This window comes from Athalia rosae, chromosome 3 (genome assembly GCF_917208135.1).
Source record: "Athalia rosae chromosome 3, iyAthRosa1.1, whole genome shotgun sequence".
In the NCBI taxonomy this organism is placed as follows: Eukaryota; Metazoa; Arthropoda; class Insecta; order Hymenoptera; family Athaliidae; genus Athalia; species Athalia rosae.
Window position 1 is genome coordinate 7,499,339 of NC_064028.1, and position 18,001 is coordinate 7,517,339.

General features: G+C 42.2%; 1 protein-coding gene and 1 long non-coding RNA gene across 5 annotated transcripts in view; one reads left to right on the forward strand and one right to left on the reverse strand.

Annotated features, from left to right (window-relative positions):
* The window catches only part of LOC105689982 (leucine-rich repeats and immunoglobulin-like domains protein 1), a 115,730-nt gene that overhangs the window by 56,315 nt on the left and 41,414 nt on the right, over window positions 1–18,001 (forward strand). The window lies entirely within an intron of this gene.
* Window positions 6,821–17,995, reverse strand: LOC125500259. 2 transcript variants are annotated; one of them, XR_007277524.1, is made up of 4 exons: window positions 17,854–17,995; window positions 17,326–17,482; window positions 9,458–9,600; window positions 6,821–7,591 (listed from the first exon to the last, which is right to left on the reverse strand). It is a non-coding gene; the product is annotated as an uncharacterized LOC125500259 (long non-coding RNA). The 2 variants fall into 2 exon arrangements; XR_007277525.1 differs by lacking the exon at window positions 9,458–9,600.

Here is an 18,001-nt window from a genome sequence, read left to right on the forward strand (position 1 = left end):
AGAACCATTTGCCATTTTCCATCTTCCCTGCACTACAGAGTGGCTCATTTTCCCTGAACTACGGAATTCTTCCAGCTAACTTCGTGGCACTTTCGTGCAGAAAATCGTCCGGAGGAAAATAAGAAGGAACTTTGAAGAAAATACTTGAGCCCTTAACGGTTCGTTATTATTTCAAGCGGACGGTAACACGGCGCTCGAGATTAGCTGGCGAACGGATGAGTCCAGAATCCCTCAGTTCTAGCGTTATAGTATAATAAATATATACGTGGTATATAATAAACCGCGAATCCCCGCTCTCCTTATGTAATACATAGAAATTTTAACTTTTGCCGGGATATGTTCACCTCTGACTCCGAAAAAATGAAGGAGAGTGAATTTGAGAAAACAAAAAAAAAAACTCCTCCTCCGATATATTTCCTTGATTCGAACGAATCTCCGTTGTGAAAAATTTCGATCCGTGTAATATACGGAATTTCATTTGAACCGCCAGCTCGGATGTTCAGCGGCTTAATTCTCTTTTCGGTAAACATAATTCAAGGGCAAAATGTCAGCTCGCTTGGTCGGCAACGGTGAAAACTTTCGGTTAAGTGTCATCCGGTTAAAACGTTCCAGAGTTTTTGGCAAGTTGGGAGTTTGGGGCGAAGAGTATATTGTGTGTACCTGCTACGGGGTGACGCTGTGTGGAATCGGCAAAGCGGCAGCTGGATGTGTTGCGGCTGTACTGGGCGCGGGACGACCTTCGGCGCAACGAAAGGACCTTTAATTAAAGGCCTTTAATTAAGTTTTTGGAAAAAGAAGAAGAATAAGATGGAGAAGAAGAAGAAGAAGAAGAAGAAGAAGAAGAAGAAGTTCAATCTCAGCCGAACGAATAGCGGAACTCCTCCTCAGTTTTACCCGGAGATTTTCCGTATACCCGCGCTAACCGTTTTTACCACCACCATCGACGAACGTTTACCCCGCGCACGAGAAGAAGCACCGCGTGTATTTCAATGTTTACAACCCCTTCCTATGTGGCTTCCTGCCTACTCCGTATATTCCCGAATCTGAGAGAGCTGGATTCTCCCCGAGTTACTAGCGTTGTACCGTATATAACCGTGTACAGTCGAAAGATAAACTTCGGGTAAATTCTAGGGGCTCGACCAGATTTTAAATTAAGTTTTCTCCGTGCTGTATACGCACACATTCGAGGCTAGCAGTTAGCTCGTTAACCCAATATCCGTTGTTTAATAACCAATAACTTCTCCGCCCGGCTCGTGTCTCGCCCCCTGCGCTTCCTCGAAGGGTGAACGACGTCAACAATGTGAAACACCTGAACTAGTTTCAAGCTAACCGGAGAAATCCTCCTTTCGTTTTTCAAAATTTCAGACTCATCGAATGCACCGATCTTCTAACCCGGAAAAAAAAATCACGCGATCTTCCGGTACGTTCGGTCATACAGATGGCGAACCGGAGTCCTTTCGTTCGCCCGAGCTAATTCCCCTCCGATTTTCGCTCCGTATAATTTCCGTGACACGAAACGCGGTAACAATTACAAGCGCGACTGTCTTGCGGAGAAAATATTCTCGGCATTGCAACGTTAGAAATCAGATGATAATATACCGTAAATACGAACCGCGGGCGTGGCTCCCGGTAGTTTTGTTGCTCTCTGTTCGGAGTCTGCATTTCTCGACTTCTCTCGGTAATACACCCTACGGTGCACTGAACTCGCTCCTGCTGCAGGTTGTTGCAGGTTGCAGTTTGCAGTTTGCAGTTATAGTTGTTGGGTAGAGGATCGCGAGGAGGCGGCGTATAAAGGTATGAAGGTATAAGAGGGCTAGGGAGAAGGCATCGGGCCGACCTAGCCCGACCACATCGTTCCTCGCTGCACATACGCTATTTATCTTCATTCCCAATGAATACTCCACGGTCAGGTTATGCATCCTGCCTCATACACGGCCCAGTACTCCCGTGTACCGCGTATACGTGTGTTGTGTACACACCGTATACATTTACCTCGGGGAAAAAAAAATAAAAAATATATATATGTAACGAACCACGGAGCTCAGCTTTGCCGATGCAGCTGCTGGATGCACACCGTCCGTACCGCAGGCGAAGGAGCTCTCGAATTGTAGGTATCTGTCGAGAATACGTCCAACTTCGGGAAAATTTCACAGGATGACCACCGATACCCGCGGATAAAATGTGGGAAAGGGGATGATCCGGGAACGGGACGATAACGACGGTGCTTTCCTCTCTCCTAATGGCTCCGTAACTGGATAATAATTAATTTAAAATTCGTGCCTCGTCGTGGCGTGTTTGGTTGGTTATTTTTTTTTTTTTTTTCGGTTTTTTGGTTTTCTCTCTTCTCTTCCGAGGGGCATCCGCAGGTGTCCTTCGGACGTGGTTGAAAATAGTAATCAGTTATTCGGTTTTAATGTTTCCTGGACGTTTGGGATCGGATATGGTGTCTCTACCCTGTCATGACCACGCGGCGTGTTGCGCCCGCGAAGTTGTTACCTCCTCTTCCTCTTCCTGGGCTTTCGCTATCTCGCACGGCCGATAGCGTGTTCCATACCGCGTTAAGCGATTTAACGTAAGTAACTCTACTCCAAACTCGAAGCATCCGTAATAACGTTAAGAAGCATGAAATAAATTGGAAAAATCTATAGGAGAGCGTGTATCGTACAAAAAAAAAAAAAAAAAAAAAAAAAAGGAAGCGGGAAGGATCGAGGATAATAGGTAAGAAGAAGAAGAAGAAGAAGAAGGAGGAGGAGGAGAACGCGAGTCGGCGGAGGTGGAAAGCTGGGATTTCGTGATTCATCTTAAATTGCACTAACGCACACACACACACACGCAAGCGTACACCTACGTAAATGTGAAACATTGAATTAACGGCGTGTAATAACCGTGACTAAAATTTAACGCGTCACGGACAACGAATCCCGAACAAGTTTCGCCAGTTTACGAGGATAAAGGTACGTACGTACGTACCTTACACGTATGGGTAAGTCCGTACGCGTAGACGCGTTCAGAAAATACGAAACGGAAAGTATTCGATACGAGACGCAATGGCTCGAAGGAGGTGGATCCGTTAATTACGGGATGATGTCATACGCTCGTGACATTTTTATACGCGGTACACCTTCATCCGCGACAGCGTTATTCAAACGATGACCAGTTGTCAGCCATCAAATTAAAAAACCGACGTTTTTTCATCGTCGATGTGGTTTGATAGAGAAAACAAAGAAGAAAAAAAAAAGGAAAGGAAAGATACTCCGAAGGTGAGAAGATAGTTTGTCGGCAAAATAGAACGATGCGAATAGTTTGGATACGTTAGAAATTCGAAGAGTGACGTATCGACGTGAGTTCACTTTTCCCTCCTTTCAGACAATTTAACCGTATCATATAATATGTATATATATATCTCATATATATATATGCACGGAGTAAAATCGTGGAAGAGATGGTGGAGATAGAGTTAAATTAATTGGTATTGACGTGTTTCCGCGGCGGTTGCGACGATGTCCGGAATAATAGACTTGCCAATTGAATTCAAATACTGAAAGGATCCTCGCGAGGTACGGTGTACACGTACACTGCCCGTTGTACACGCGTATCGGTGTGCACCGAAAGCAACGGCAGGATTTTAGTGTCGAAGGGAAAATTAGATGTGAACCCGAACGAACGCGACAGATCGAGATCGATCTATGGATCAGGAGGATCTGCGCTACCGACAAAGCTCCGTATAATACACGGTAGAATTTCAATCGCGGTTTAGCTCCGTCACGTACCTATGAACGGAAGAGAGGAGCTTTTGTTCGTTCAATTAAAATTCACTTTTGTACACAAAACGAATAAAACAGAAACAGAAATAAAATAAATATAGAAGAATGCGAACGACGAGAAAAAAGGAGGTAAAAGTTGAAGCGGAAGAACGAGAAGGAATGGCCATCGCGACTCGCGACTCCGAATTATACACGTACAATACGGACAACTTTGCTATTTCAGCGGATCGGTGAAATCCGGAGATAAGGACCTGCGTGCAATCTTACAGCGTTCGGACCGTAACGATATCGCCCATACGCGCGTCGTTTGTCGATTTCGCAATAAATTCGAAAATTTCTTCTCGCCTAATCTAACTTCAACGCCGACACGGTAAACCGTACGACTTCCTGTTCCTGTACCCTAAAAAAAAACGACTTCCCGGCTGAAAATTAGAAAAAAAAAATCAAATACACATTTGCCGTGAATTGATTAATTTACAGGTGAGTTTCGATTCGTCAAGGTAACGAAAAATTACCGAATATCGAATATGAAAAAATTGAGCTGGGAAGAGCAAAAAAAAAAGAGATTCCAACTTCTGCCAGTCGATGGTCTCGAAGTGTCGACGACCCTTGGCACGTCCCTACCCTTAATAGTTATACTGGTTCGGGGTGAGATATAGAATCGTAAAACTTTCCACGCCCAGTCAATTCCGCACCTCGCTGTCTTGTGTGTATTTCTCTCGTCAGAAGAACAACACGCGAAGATCCTCGCTCGACTCCCATAGTTTCAAACTTTTCAACCTATTTCTATCGGTAAATGAAGAAAATAAAAATCAATAACGCTAATCGTCGAGAGTGAATATCTATTTCGGAGTACGAGACGAAGAAAAAAAAAAAAAAAAAAAGGAAGAAATGAAAACATATTGGAAAGAATGTTAATAACTAAAACTGGTCGGTCGTATTAGTTTGGAAGTAGGTGTATACACACGGTAGGAAAATGAACGACTTCCGGACGGTTCGATCGATAAATAATATCAAGACTGCACCGTGTACACACACCGTGCATCGGATTATTATTTTATTTTATTTTTTGTAATTTTGTAATTTTTCCCTTCGTTACGATCGTAAATTGTGTAATTTGTGAGTTTTTGAATTCCACGGTGAAAGCTGCTGCAGAAGCTGCGGCTATCGAGAGGAGCGAGGAAGGGGTGGGGGGCAAGGAGGGGAGGGTGGAGGATAACCTTAGCGATAATAACCAGTGGTTAGACAGGTCGTATATATGTATTATGTACGGTAGTATGTGTATAGGTATATCAAGAGGATTGAATGGAAGTCGATATGGGCAACACGTGGGCCCCTCGGCTATTTTGAATATATATTGGTTTTCAAACGCAAAGGTATAAGAGGTATAAGGTGTATAAAACGCGAGCCTTGGTTTTCACGTAGACTGCAAGAACCGTGTCGTCTTCCACTCGCGGGGAATGAAACCGCGCTCGGCAAACCGGCTAAAAGAAACCAACGAGCACGCGATCAAATTTTATATTTTAATAACGCCCCCGAGAACTCTCCGCTCCCTCCCTCGCAGAATAACCTCGAAGAATTCGACTGAAAAAAAATCTCAAACTTTTCCCCCTCCCCCCTTCTCTTGTACAAACCAATTTCTATCGTACGCAGTCCAATCGTCGGAGAATAAATGAAATGAAAATTCGAAACGGATTCTCGATGAAAAAAAAAAAAAAAAATGCAACGACTCGCGAAATTTGGAGGAGCAAAATTTTCGATCGCGGTCGAAGGGGGTATGAAATTCAAATTTTAGTCACGATGATTTCGCGAGACTGCAGACGCGATCGCGATGAGTTTTAGATCCGACGATTCGGATATGGATTAAGTTATTATAATCCGTCAAAAATAATAGCGGTGCGAAAGGTGGTCGAGTAGAACGTGACGTGGTAATGAGGATGAAAACTAGTCGAGTCGAAAGATGCGTTGCAAAAAATCATGCGCCGGCAGACGTGGAATAATATGAAAATCTCTTGGTTTTTTTTTTTATTTTTTTCACCTCCTCCGTTTATACGTATAACTTCATTCCATCATTTCCATGTATATCCGAATGAATTTTTCATATCGACTTTAATTACACTTCACGTTTTCTCTGCCATATTTCTCGCACGCTCGCGGGGTGTTACGGAGTAATACGTACGTATTACAGCTCAACATTGATCTACACGCGATTCGTAGTGTGCGGTACCGTACGTACGTACGGTAAGGTACGGTACGTTGTTAATACCTACGAATGTATGTACGTACGACACGCGTACCTACTATACCTAGAGTGAAACCCCGCGTGAATAAGAATGTAACAAAGTCGACAGAAAATTTCTTATTACCGTAGAATAACATGCATCGGAATTTCGAATGTTAATTCATGCATTGCACGCGTTACGGAACGTGTTACATGCACGGAATTATATTCCCTATAACTTGATCGTGTTAATTGTGAAAATATCGAACTCTCGAGATATGATTATCACGGAAGGAAAATTGACGTGATGTCGTTATCGTGGAAATAGCTGTGTGTTTATTGGATGTGATAATTTATGCGAGTATTTCACGTCGCGGATGAAAATAATACATATTGAGGATTGAAATATAAAAAAAAAAAAAAAAAAAAAAAAAAAAAGGTTATAAAACCTACAAAGGGCGGAGAAAAATTTCATCTTCTTGTCGTCTATCTAATTCTGCAGATGGCAGCTGCTGATTACGGAATGTTATTATGAATTGTAGCGATTCTTGTAACGAGTAACGCGCGGCATCGGACCAACAAGGTATATTCGTGTACACACAGCGCACGTTACATTCTATGTACGTAAATGGACAGATATATACATATATACGTATTATATATGACTATGTATTTATATACCCATGTCAGAATCCGGAGTTGTGCAGACGGCGTAACTAGAATAACGCCCAGTTGCTATGGAAGGATAATATATTTTCTTTGTTCGTTGATTGCGCCTACGAGTTTATCCTCCTCATCCACATCCTCCTCCTCCTCCGCCGCCTCCTCCGCCTCCTCCTCGTCGTCCTCGATCCTCTTCCTCCTCATTTCTTTATTTTTCGTTCGCTACCGGAGGGTCTTCGACCGACGTTTGTTTGCAAATCGAGCTCGCAACTGCATAACATCGATCAAAAGTTTATCAGCAACACATTGCACTTGTTCAACTTCGACGAAACTACGATGAAATTTCTTCAAATCTTTTTCACTCGTGAAAAAAAAAAAAAAAAAAGGAAACATATTCGATCCGATCGTCGCTACGATAAATTGGGATATAATTGCGTCTCCGATTCTCCGGGGTTTTTCGTTGGGGTGGAAACAATTTTCTCAAAAAAATTGCTAAAAATTTTCGTATTTCGTAGCGTGTGCCGAGTTTGTTTAAGGTTTTTTCCGCTTTAAGCCTCGGAGATGATGAGTTTTCAGCTTCTGTACGCTTCGGGTGAAATGAACAGCTCGTGTGTGAGGTTGAAAGATAGGAGAGGAGAGAGTCCTGCCGGTACCGATGCCCCCTATAGCTGCTATACGAGTGCGAGGTAATGTGGAGGAAATCTGATGACGCACTGATTCGAAAATATTACCAACAAAATTATGCGAGAAGGAAGGAGGAGGCCCCGTTTTCCCCGAATCCATACGGAGCGCTGAACCGTTATCCCGAATTAACATCATCCGATGGTTCAACCTTTATATCTGCACCACCGGCACAAACAGTCGCGACTCCTCGACAAAATTCACCCATCTCAGCGGATCGATCGATCGCAGGATCTGCACTTTTCGGGCTTCTCCGGAACGACTGAAAAGAAAAAAAAACAATAACGCAAAATACCATTTTCTTATTATCTTCGAAATTCTTTGCCATCCTTGGAGAAAATTTTCTCAACACCGTTACTCGGTTGAGTAAAATAATATTTACGGTGAACGTTGTAGAAATAGGAGAAGCCAAAGTGATAAATGGGATTAGAAAATTTTAGTATCACGGTCAGGGGGGGTGGGATGGGGGGTTCGGTTATTACAACCGCAGCTTTGCAATAACGGGAAAAATAAGTAAATATATATATATATATAGCGATAGGTCAGTAGCCGTAAAATATCGTAAAGTGCAACAGCAGGAGCTGTAACTCTTGACTAACCCGTACGGTCGCGGTTAAAAATTCAATATAATAAACTGATAAAAAATTTTTTTCATTCTTTTTTTTCCACCATTTCGTAGTTTCCGCGTTACGTGCAGCGTCAAAATTGAAACAAAAGGCGGTCGCAGTACCGGAAGTACCGCGAGGAACCCGAGTGTCAAAGGGAGTTGATTAAAATTCAGTGGTCGTCTACCAATTAAGCTGCCATGTAGAATAAAATCTAACCACCGTCTACCGCTGTCCACCGACTAAGAACTGCAGACACCCTTCATTTCCTCCACCGAGGTTTCCCTCCCCCCGTAAAGTTACTCTATACCAGAAGAGAAAAGGAAAAAAATTCAAAAACATCGACAAAATCCCTATTCCGTATTCCTTCTGCGGCGGTTTATCGAAGACCTTGGTCTGCATGACCGGAAACGACGGCGAGTCTACCGGAAGTTCAATTTTCAGAAAGCATATCCTACGGACGGTCATTAAATTCGATGTACGAGAAAATCGTACGACGGTATTTTCCGCAGTTTTATATAACGAGCCGATTTTTGAAGTGGAAAAAGGTCGGATAAAATAGGAACGGCCACACCGCTAGTTCGCAACGATCGCGTCTAAGCAGCGATAAACTTTTTCTCTCATTTCTACGTTTGGATTTCGGGATCGTTATCGCCGAAGAATCGAGGGGGATTGAACCGCGTGGTCAGTATTTAACGACTGAGATTGTAAGTTAGCCCACGCTTCCACTTAGAAAATTAGTGGAAACATTCGAACGTTCTCCGCTATAACCGCGTTTTATTATAACGGTTCACGATTCAATTGTCTCCGGATACAAAATACTCAACCGTACTTACCAGCCTATTATATTTACAACATGAATACCCGCAAATTGTACATAATAATAATTTACAAGCTTCCTCAATATCAATTGTCTCTATGCCCGGTAGTAACGGAGGTGAAATTACAATGAAATACTTTTCGTAATTCCCCTTAAATTATCGCTCCTTCGATAATAATAATCGAGGTGGTTGTTTGTGAGAAGAAAGTTCGCTACCAGAAATATCGATCCTCCGAAATTTCACTCCATCTTACAAATCGCGCTCCGGTGGTACGGTTCTTCCTCACGAGTGTAATATCGACGTGGCGTTATCCTCATTCTTTTTTTTTGGAAAACCTATAACATCGCCGGTCGCCCATCGAGCTTTGAGTCCTAAATGCGAAATCGTCTCTGCCGCATCCGCTGGAACGATGTTGGTAAAGGTTGCTGCGCTTCTACCTTTTTCACCCGACTAGCGGAGGAGGTTCGCAAACATAATAATCTTTATACGAGCGACGCCGTTAAGATGATCAACTATTTACCCCTGGCGAGGGGGATGAAGCTCTCGGGGAAAAGTGGCGATCGGTATACGCGACGTGTATAATGTATATAACCCTGTGTGTATGCGCGCGGACCCGCATGCACATACAGGTAAAAGGGACGCTCACGATACAGGAAAACGGGATGACTGGGATGACTGAAATTACTAGGACGAAGGGTTTACCGTTAAACCGCATCCCCTTCGTCTCGCTTCACTCGCCCAATTTCTCCGTAGAGAAACTATACGAATGCCTGGAGCTTTATCCTTCTCGAGGAGCATCCTACCTCGCGTTACGGAGAAATTTCACACATTCGTCCCAACGAAACCTGACAACAAAAAAAAAAAAAATACAAAAATATAAAAATAAAATAAGAAAATAAGGAAGACGAATAAATAAATACAAACACACAAGCGCAGTCGGCCGACGCTATCTATCCTCGACGCTGTCTCTTTTGTGCCCGCGATAATATTGATTGAAAAAGTTATTACAAGGGGCGGAATATTTGCGTACGCGTACCGATCTATACGATGCGTACGTATATTTCATTCGTTTCACTTGGAAAAATAATTTGTAACCCATATAAATCCGCTGTGTGGCATGGCTCGAAAAACTTTTCGATTCGCCCCACTCTCTGGATCGCCTCATTTTTATTCTCTCTCTCTCTTCTTTATTATTCTTCTTTTTTTTCACCATTGCCATGGAGTTCTGGCGCACGATACAGGGCGTCCATCGAATCTTTTATTGAATCAGAATCCACGCCTACATAGGGCGATTTTAACTGGTGAAATGTTGGAAAAGTTTCGACTTTGTTCGTCTTTTGTAATAACCCAGTATACATCGTGTCTTCGTATGGGATTTTGAAAATATTTTTCGCCGGATTAAAAATCGTTCGATAATATTTTAGGGTGTATTATTGTAAGCGCGCATATGTACGGGTATGGGTATATATGTACATAAAGCGTTGCGAAGACGATCCGTTCGGGCTATGAAAAAACATTGCCTCGGGTTTGACCGAAAAAAAAAAAAAAAAGGAAAGAAAGAAAGAAGAAAATTTCGTTTCACTTTTTGTTATTTTTAGACCTTTGAAAAAATGTGGGAAATTTTTGTTATTTCAGTAATTTTTCAACGTTATACTTTCTTCTTTATTTCGATCGGCGCTACGTCGTATCCCCCCGTGGATAAACACTGTACAAAATTGAAAATAGAAAAAGTCCGATTCGTAAAGAGATTTTCAAACCTTTGAAAATCTCGAAATAAAATACGGAGATAACTAATAGCGGCAATAATGATAAAAATGATAATAATCAGGGAAATGATGACACCGGAGATGTTTCCGCTCTCGTTTCTTGACTGTTATAAACCTCGACCTATACATAGTTATATATATATATATATCTATATAAATATACCAGTTGCGGCGGCGTGGTTCACTTTGCCATCATAAATGGTTTTACAACCAGAAACTCCCAAAGGTATAACCCCCTCCCTCTCTTCATCCCTTCGTCGCTCTGATCTACGATATACCGCTGCCGCTGCACCGCGCGCCGCGTTCACAGAGAAACTAAATTGCAAAACTAACTCTATTTCACGCCGTATAATAAACCTTCCGCAACTTTCGTACCACCTCTCGCCCGTCTTCTTCTCATTTTTGCGCGGCACTTCCATCATTCTTTTATATACTACCCCGTGAACCCTGACTTATTGTTAGATTAAGAAAGCAACGAATCAAAAAACGGCCCGTTCGAAGACAAGGTAGGTGAAAAAAAACAAAAACATTCGATATTCCATATCGGATTGAAAAAAGAAGGAATGCAAAAAGAGTAGGCAAAGAGATTCGCGGGGTAGCCCTGCGGCAGGGTGGGGAAACGATAGCCGACCTGAACAGGGGCGTGTATTTCGTTGGGGTACAAAACAAGCAGTGATTAAAATAATAGTCGGTAAAGGTGTGATCACAGAGAGCACCCGAGCTATGCGGCGAGGGTTTGAGTATCGAGTGCGGTGATCAAAAGCGATGATATGCAAAACAGGTGGAAAGCTCGGCATGCCGAACAAAGCAGCGGGCGCTGCCGCTACGCGACAATACTAACGAGAATTCGGTCTATCGCCGCGGCGTCATCGCGGTATCCGGACATTTTCAACCCCCCTCGTGTTTGCGGCGCGATCGCGAAAGCTCGCGGATCCGCGGAGGGGAAATCGTCGGGTCCGAAGGAGCGGAGGGGGAGAAGAAAAAAAAATTGGCAATTATTCCGATATTTTACATGTACTGAAAAAAAAAAAACAAGGGAGCTTTTTATTTTCGCACGATTCTTTTCAGCTGAATTTGAAGCCGATCAATCGATCCACTTCCCCGTTCCCCCACCCCCTACCACGTTTTTTCTCCGAACGTTTGTTTACCAACCTTTTAATTGCAAACACGCGCGACCCCGTGACCCATGCCCATCTGTGGGTATAACGAAAATCGGAAAAGCTCGAGAGAACCGGAAAAATAAACGCGAAGCTTTTGTCGGACGGAGATTCCGCTTCGGAGTTGGAAGTTGGGGGCGGTTTGCGCGCGATTCTTTTATTTCTTTCTTCTTGAAAAAAAAATAAATAAATAAATAAAAAAAAAAAAAAACACCCCTCGCATGGTTCGTGTGATAAATGTGATAAGTTTCGAGCACTCTCGGGGATGTGCTTTTATAAAAATCGCGGCGGTATAGCAGGTTTTTCAAATTTTCGATAGGTATATATTGCGCAACGATACGACTTACGGTGTTCCTCGTTATAGACGAAGAAATAGAATGGTGTAATTTTTTTGTAAGGAATCCTTTTTTTCCACCGTTCGTTAGGGCGTGTCTTTGACGATAAAATCAGAGATAGCCATCATGAATAATCAAGTGACTAATTAAAACGGACCGCCCGCATTGGTAAATATTTGTATGAAAAAAAAAAAAAAATGGAGGTGCCGACGCAGACAGTTTTCCAGGATCCGTAACCCCGTGAGAACGGCCGATCGATGGGCTGTGATTTATCGGAAATCAGAAAGCTTTGTCGAAGCTTGAAAAAAGGAAACATCCGAACTATCGATCGCCTCGTCGAACCGACAAATTTCCAAAAATTTTCATCGGCTGTCCCGTTTTTCTTAGATACACACGTAATCGAATATTTCTTGAGTTTCGTCCGCGGTGGATTATTGGTTTCTACGGAGCTCGCGTACACACACACCCGTGTATCTACCCCGTGATATCTACCCAGAACTACGAAGCTACCTACCCTCTGGCTAGGTTAAATTTAATCTGATTTCCCTCGAGGCATTATACGCGTCAGGCTTATTACAGGACTGCGAGCTACCAGCCGATGGAAAGTTGATATAACCGGAAAAGAGGCAACAGGTAGAGACCGAGCAGCTAAGACAACCCTTGATTAAACCCCCTTCTTTTAAGTCCGTAAGTGGCAAAGGTTGTTTCTTTCCCGGGGATCAGCTTTTTCATCACCTCTCTTCATCCCGTCGCATTAAATCTCTCTCTCTCTCTCTCTATCTTTCCTCTCTTCTCTCTCTCTCTCTCTTCGTCTCCCTGTGAACTAGAGTGAACTCGAGTTTTGAAATAGATGAAAAAGGATGTTTCTTTTTTTTTTTCAAAATCCAAAATCCGTTTCCCCTTACGTTCGATATGAGAGAACGATGGCTCTCCTCGTACGCAGGTGTAGCCCTTGGATTAAGTCCCGGGTAAGAAGACCTTCGAAGATTACCGGTTAATCTTCCCCGAGGGCCAAAACTCGTGCAAAAGGGACTCCCTCTAGCCGCGGCTGAGGGAGTGAACTGACCCAAAAAAAAAAAAAAAAAGAAACCAAGTCCCTGTCCAACTTAAACTTGACGATCGTTTTTTCGTTACCTCTGAAAAATGAAAGTCACATTCCATCAGTTTCAGCTAAGCTTGAAACTCGCTGAAACTGAAAATCGTCCCCGATGTAAATCCCCGCTGAGGTTTTAGCGCGGCATGGTCGTTTTACGTATATCCGCACGGAATGATAAGGGCCAAGGAAAAGCAGCGCGTGTATATTCCCGCTGATTTAAATAAGTTAATGGCACTTGGTCGTTTTAGGGCGAGAAGGAGACCCACCGCTGTTGCCACGTCGGTATATAATATGCATTATAAATATGTGAATACAGGTGTATATATGTATATGGACCTTCGGCATTGTCTCGACTCTCAAGATTCTCCTTCTTATACCCATTATATCTCTCCCAGTCTCTCGGTGCACGAGCGACAACGGCCTTTTCCCTTGCATTTCTTCTTTTTTCGTTATCTTTTTTAAATTCCTTTTTTTTTTTCATCACGTTATCTCTCGTTTTTATTTATTTTTATCGCGCACCGATTTCAACCGCGTTTTATTAAAGGAGCTGCAGTTTTGCAGATACGAAAAATCCCACGGATAATTTGCAAGGTGTGTGTAATCGGGATTTTTTTTTCTTCACCTATTTTCTCTCACTTCTGATAACGCGGGACTATGAAATAACAAAGACGATCGTATTTGGATAACCAATACCCATACGGGTGATCGAATCGACACGGGATACCGTCGGACTCGAAAAAACCCGAATCTCGTTTCGTTCGGAGTTTCTATACTCGTTAACTTTTTTAGACTAACGACGCTATATAAGGTATGTAATCAGAAAGGAATGCACGACAGGTGAAGCTCGATAGTTGGGGTTCTTAAAAAAAGAAATAATAATAATCATGACAGTGAAAATTAGATCACCCGTAGAGAGTCCTTCCGCAGTTTTTTTGAGAAAAAGAAAAAAAAAGCAAAGGAGTCAAACGATCGATTGACGTTGTTTTTAGAAGATAAAGATAAATAAATAAAACACCATACGCGATACGGCAGCAGCAACCCCTTTTTTCTACAGCGTCGCTTGAGAGGGTGAAAAGGCAAACAAGATGCGAAATAATAAAATGATGGAGGAGAGAAAAGAGAGCGAAAAGGAAAAAAGGGAATCACGCGAAAGAAAATAAGGAAAATGAAAATCCTCCGTAAGATTCCCGTGAGGAACGGAAGCTCAATACATATATACAGGTATACAGAGAGAAGCTGAGAAACTAACGGAGTCGAGGACCTCGGAAGATCTTCCACCAGATGTCGGCCCTTATCTTCGTTTGTTATTTCTTGCCTTCGCCGCTATGCATATATAATTAGCCGAGAATTTATTTTATTTTTTATCATAATTTTCGCGGCTATTCCGAGGAAAAATTATTTCATTTTATTTCCCATTTTTTTTTTTTTTTTATCATTTCTCTCCTCTTCATTCCGCAGCTAATTATAATTTATTGCACCACTCCCGTGAATATATATGGTGCAGCAACGACGATGCGAGTTAGAGACCGCAAATTGAATGAACTTTCGGGCGACGTCAGGAATTTGATGATCATTTTTTGTCCATCTCCTCTATCGTCGGTTTTTCAATCCCGGTCGGTATGGGATCACCGAAAACTTATGTAATCCGTAATGTCACAGTACAATATCAATCCGCGTTAGTCACGCGCGTCGAAGCGTGAAATAAAACAAACCTAATTTGCGATTAGTTCCAAGAAACGATCTTTAACTATCGGAAAACCCAAGCTACAACGTTATACAGATGGCAAAAAGATCGGGGGGTGAGGGTCGTCGTCGTTACGGCCAAAAAAGTCGTTTGCCCAACTGACCGCCGCGCCTCTGATTCCCTGAAATGCAACGCCCCGGCAAAAAGTGTAACGTACTTTGATATCCGATCAATGAGATGGATGGGTGAGCATTCGACTACACGGAAAAAAAGAGACGAGAACTTACGTACGGATAAATGAAGCTCTGCCGATCGTTTAACAAAATGTATGGTTACGAAAATTTTTCTGAAAATTAATCGCTATTTCTTGTTCACCGTTAGTCGGATACAGGGGGGGGGGGGGGGGGGGGAGGAAGATAGAGAAAATGTAATAAAATAAAATGGTAAAATAGAGTAGAAAACAAAAAAAAAAAACGGAAAAAGATGAAAAAATAGAAGTAGAAAAATAAAATAAAATAAATAGCGTCTCCGCGGAAATCGGATTCGTGCCGTAGTTTCGCAGTAGACCTTTGAATATCCTGCAGGGTGGGGAACAGGAAAAATGATAAAAAAGAAAGAAAGAAAAAAAGGTAGGGGATTCTCCGTTCGCGGATAAAAGGGATGGGCCCGACGCGCGACGCGGTAAAAAAGTATTGGAAGCTATTTGCAGCTTTATCGTTCACTTCCGGTTTCCGTTTCATGATAAATCGTCAGCTTTCTTGTACCCATACTCATACGCGTAAGCGTGTACGCGTTCGACGCAACGGAGGGATCGTTTAGTTTTTTTTTTTTTTTTTTCCTCTCTTTTCCAGACATACATGTGAATTCCAGTTTAAACGAAACTACGTGTACGATAAAAAAAAAAAAAGATAGGGAGGAAAAAATGAGAAAAAGAAGGCAAAAGATTACAAGGCAAACGTATCGGGGTGATTCTCACGAGTCGATGAAGTTCAATCGTTGGAACACATCATATTATACCGGACATCGGCGTTGTACCTATAACTATAACTATAAACTAAACTGTAACTAATCTCGTCACGGCCATTAGGTCTACACAGTATTACCGTATAAATCACACGCCCAGCTCTTATCGTCGGGACAAAATATGGCGAACTGATTTGCAAATTTCATTTCTAGAACGACGCATGATACGTACGTACGCATAGGTATACATGTTAACAGCGATCGAAGGAATTCCTTGTCGCGGCTCCCCGAGTGGAAAATGTGATGAAACTGCAGAGTACGTTTCTCTGGAAATTCCAATCGATTCATCAACGCGTTGAATCGTACGAGTTGTGCTCTGTGTACAGTGCATACATATATGAAAACCGTGTACACGTAACATCCGTCCGGTTTAACAATGCGCCATTTTTATAAGACGCGCGCTTTTCTTATTCAAAGATGAGCTCTTGCAGCGGATGAATTTATCTTTCATTCCTTGTTCCTTTCTTTTTTCAACTATTTGTGCAGCTGCGTTATTCGAAATCAAGAGAGAGAGAGAGAGAGAAAAACAAAGAAATTGCGTTGGACTGCTACGCAGTTGATCAAACGAATATTCTTTCGTTTTATTTTATCCATTATCTTTGTCGATATTTCTCTTCGTTCTGTTTCCTCGTTTTGTTTTCATTATTCCTCGTCGTTCTCAAGATACCTAATCGAACGAGTGTATGAATTTGTTTCTTATCATCGATTCTGAGGTGATTCCGCGATAGCCGAGTCTTCTCAATTTTTGGCCTATATAAGAAATCAGAGCTGCGAAAGAGGGGGAAAAACGACGCTGGTAAGGTTGAACCTACAAGTTCACCTATATACGCAAAAGTTGAAAGTTTTAAATCCTTGGAAGCCACTCGTATTCCATCAGCGCCGGAGCCATTCTACAAAATAATATAAAACAGAATGAATAATTCATGATGTGGCGGCGTCAGTGGCGCGCTATAGGGTTGTCTGTGTCTTCTTCCGCTTTTAGTCCTCGCTGGCAGCAACGGCAGCAGTTATATATAAAGGAGAGTTCAAAGGGTGGGAAAAACACCTTAGGGTAACAACCGTGTATACATATAACTGCTGACGTGTACGAACATCAGAAGAATATCGAGTGAAGCGAAAAACATTAATAATAATAATTTTAGTAACGAAGAAACAAGAAGAAGAATAATAAATCGGGAATAAAAATTTAAAATCTTATCATTTCAAAAAAGGCGTTACTTCTTCCCACTGGCCTCTGATTTTTCGAAACGAGAAATTGCAATTTTTCCGACTTGAACTTCATCAGTTTTCGAACAAAAAAAAAATATATGATCGCGTTAATGGTGTTAAAAAAATGTTCATCAGCGCGCGTTATCGATTCTAGATTTTCTATACAGCGGTATAAAAAAAGAACCAATGGAGATGACGACCGGCACCTGGCCCGTTAAATGCATGGGGGAGTAAGAGGACGATAGAAAAAGAAGGAAAGAAATAAAAAAAAAGGTTCTCGTAATATAATAAAACACTTACCGCCCAGTCTGGCGCCCATCCTAAGGATTCGTCGAGACGGTCATCACCTGTCGCGCACCTGCCTTGCCCCTGGAGCGCGTGCCAAACTTTGAATCCCGTAGTAGGTGTAACGGAAAAAAGGAAGTGCGAGTAACGAACGAGGTGAAAGTGAAGGAAACTGAGAAAAAAAGAAAACGAACGAATATATATGAAAATAACGTAGCCGCTGCGTCGCAGGACGACGGGTAAAATGTTGCTTCGAAATTATCGAATCAACCTTATTTGAATTAACAAAATAAAAGAAAAGAAAAGAAAATGGCGGATTCATTTCAATGGCGATTTGCATGATATAATAATGCGTGGAAAATTCTGTCGGTTCGAACGTCCACGATATGACGTCATTTACGTACGTAACGTACGTACATCTACATAAGTATGGATACATGAATTTCACCTTCGTGGTGGTTGAGTATCTGCAAAATTTATACATACACACACGTGTAAATATATAGCATACGATATACATATATCTGTGTAGTTATACTATACCTTATAATTCATGAGAATAAGGAACAAACAGCGAGGCAAAGACCTCGAGGCCAAGGATGCAAATGGAGACGCTCGCGCGGCCACGCCTGGCAGCAGCTAGCGAGCAGCAAACTCACTCACTCCGGACGAGAGTATATACGTTCTATAC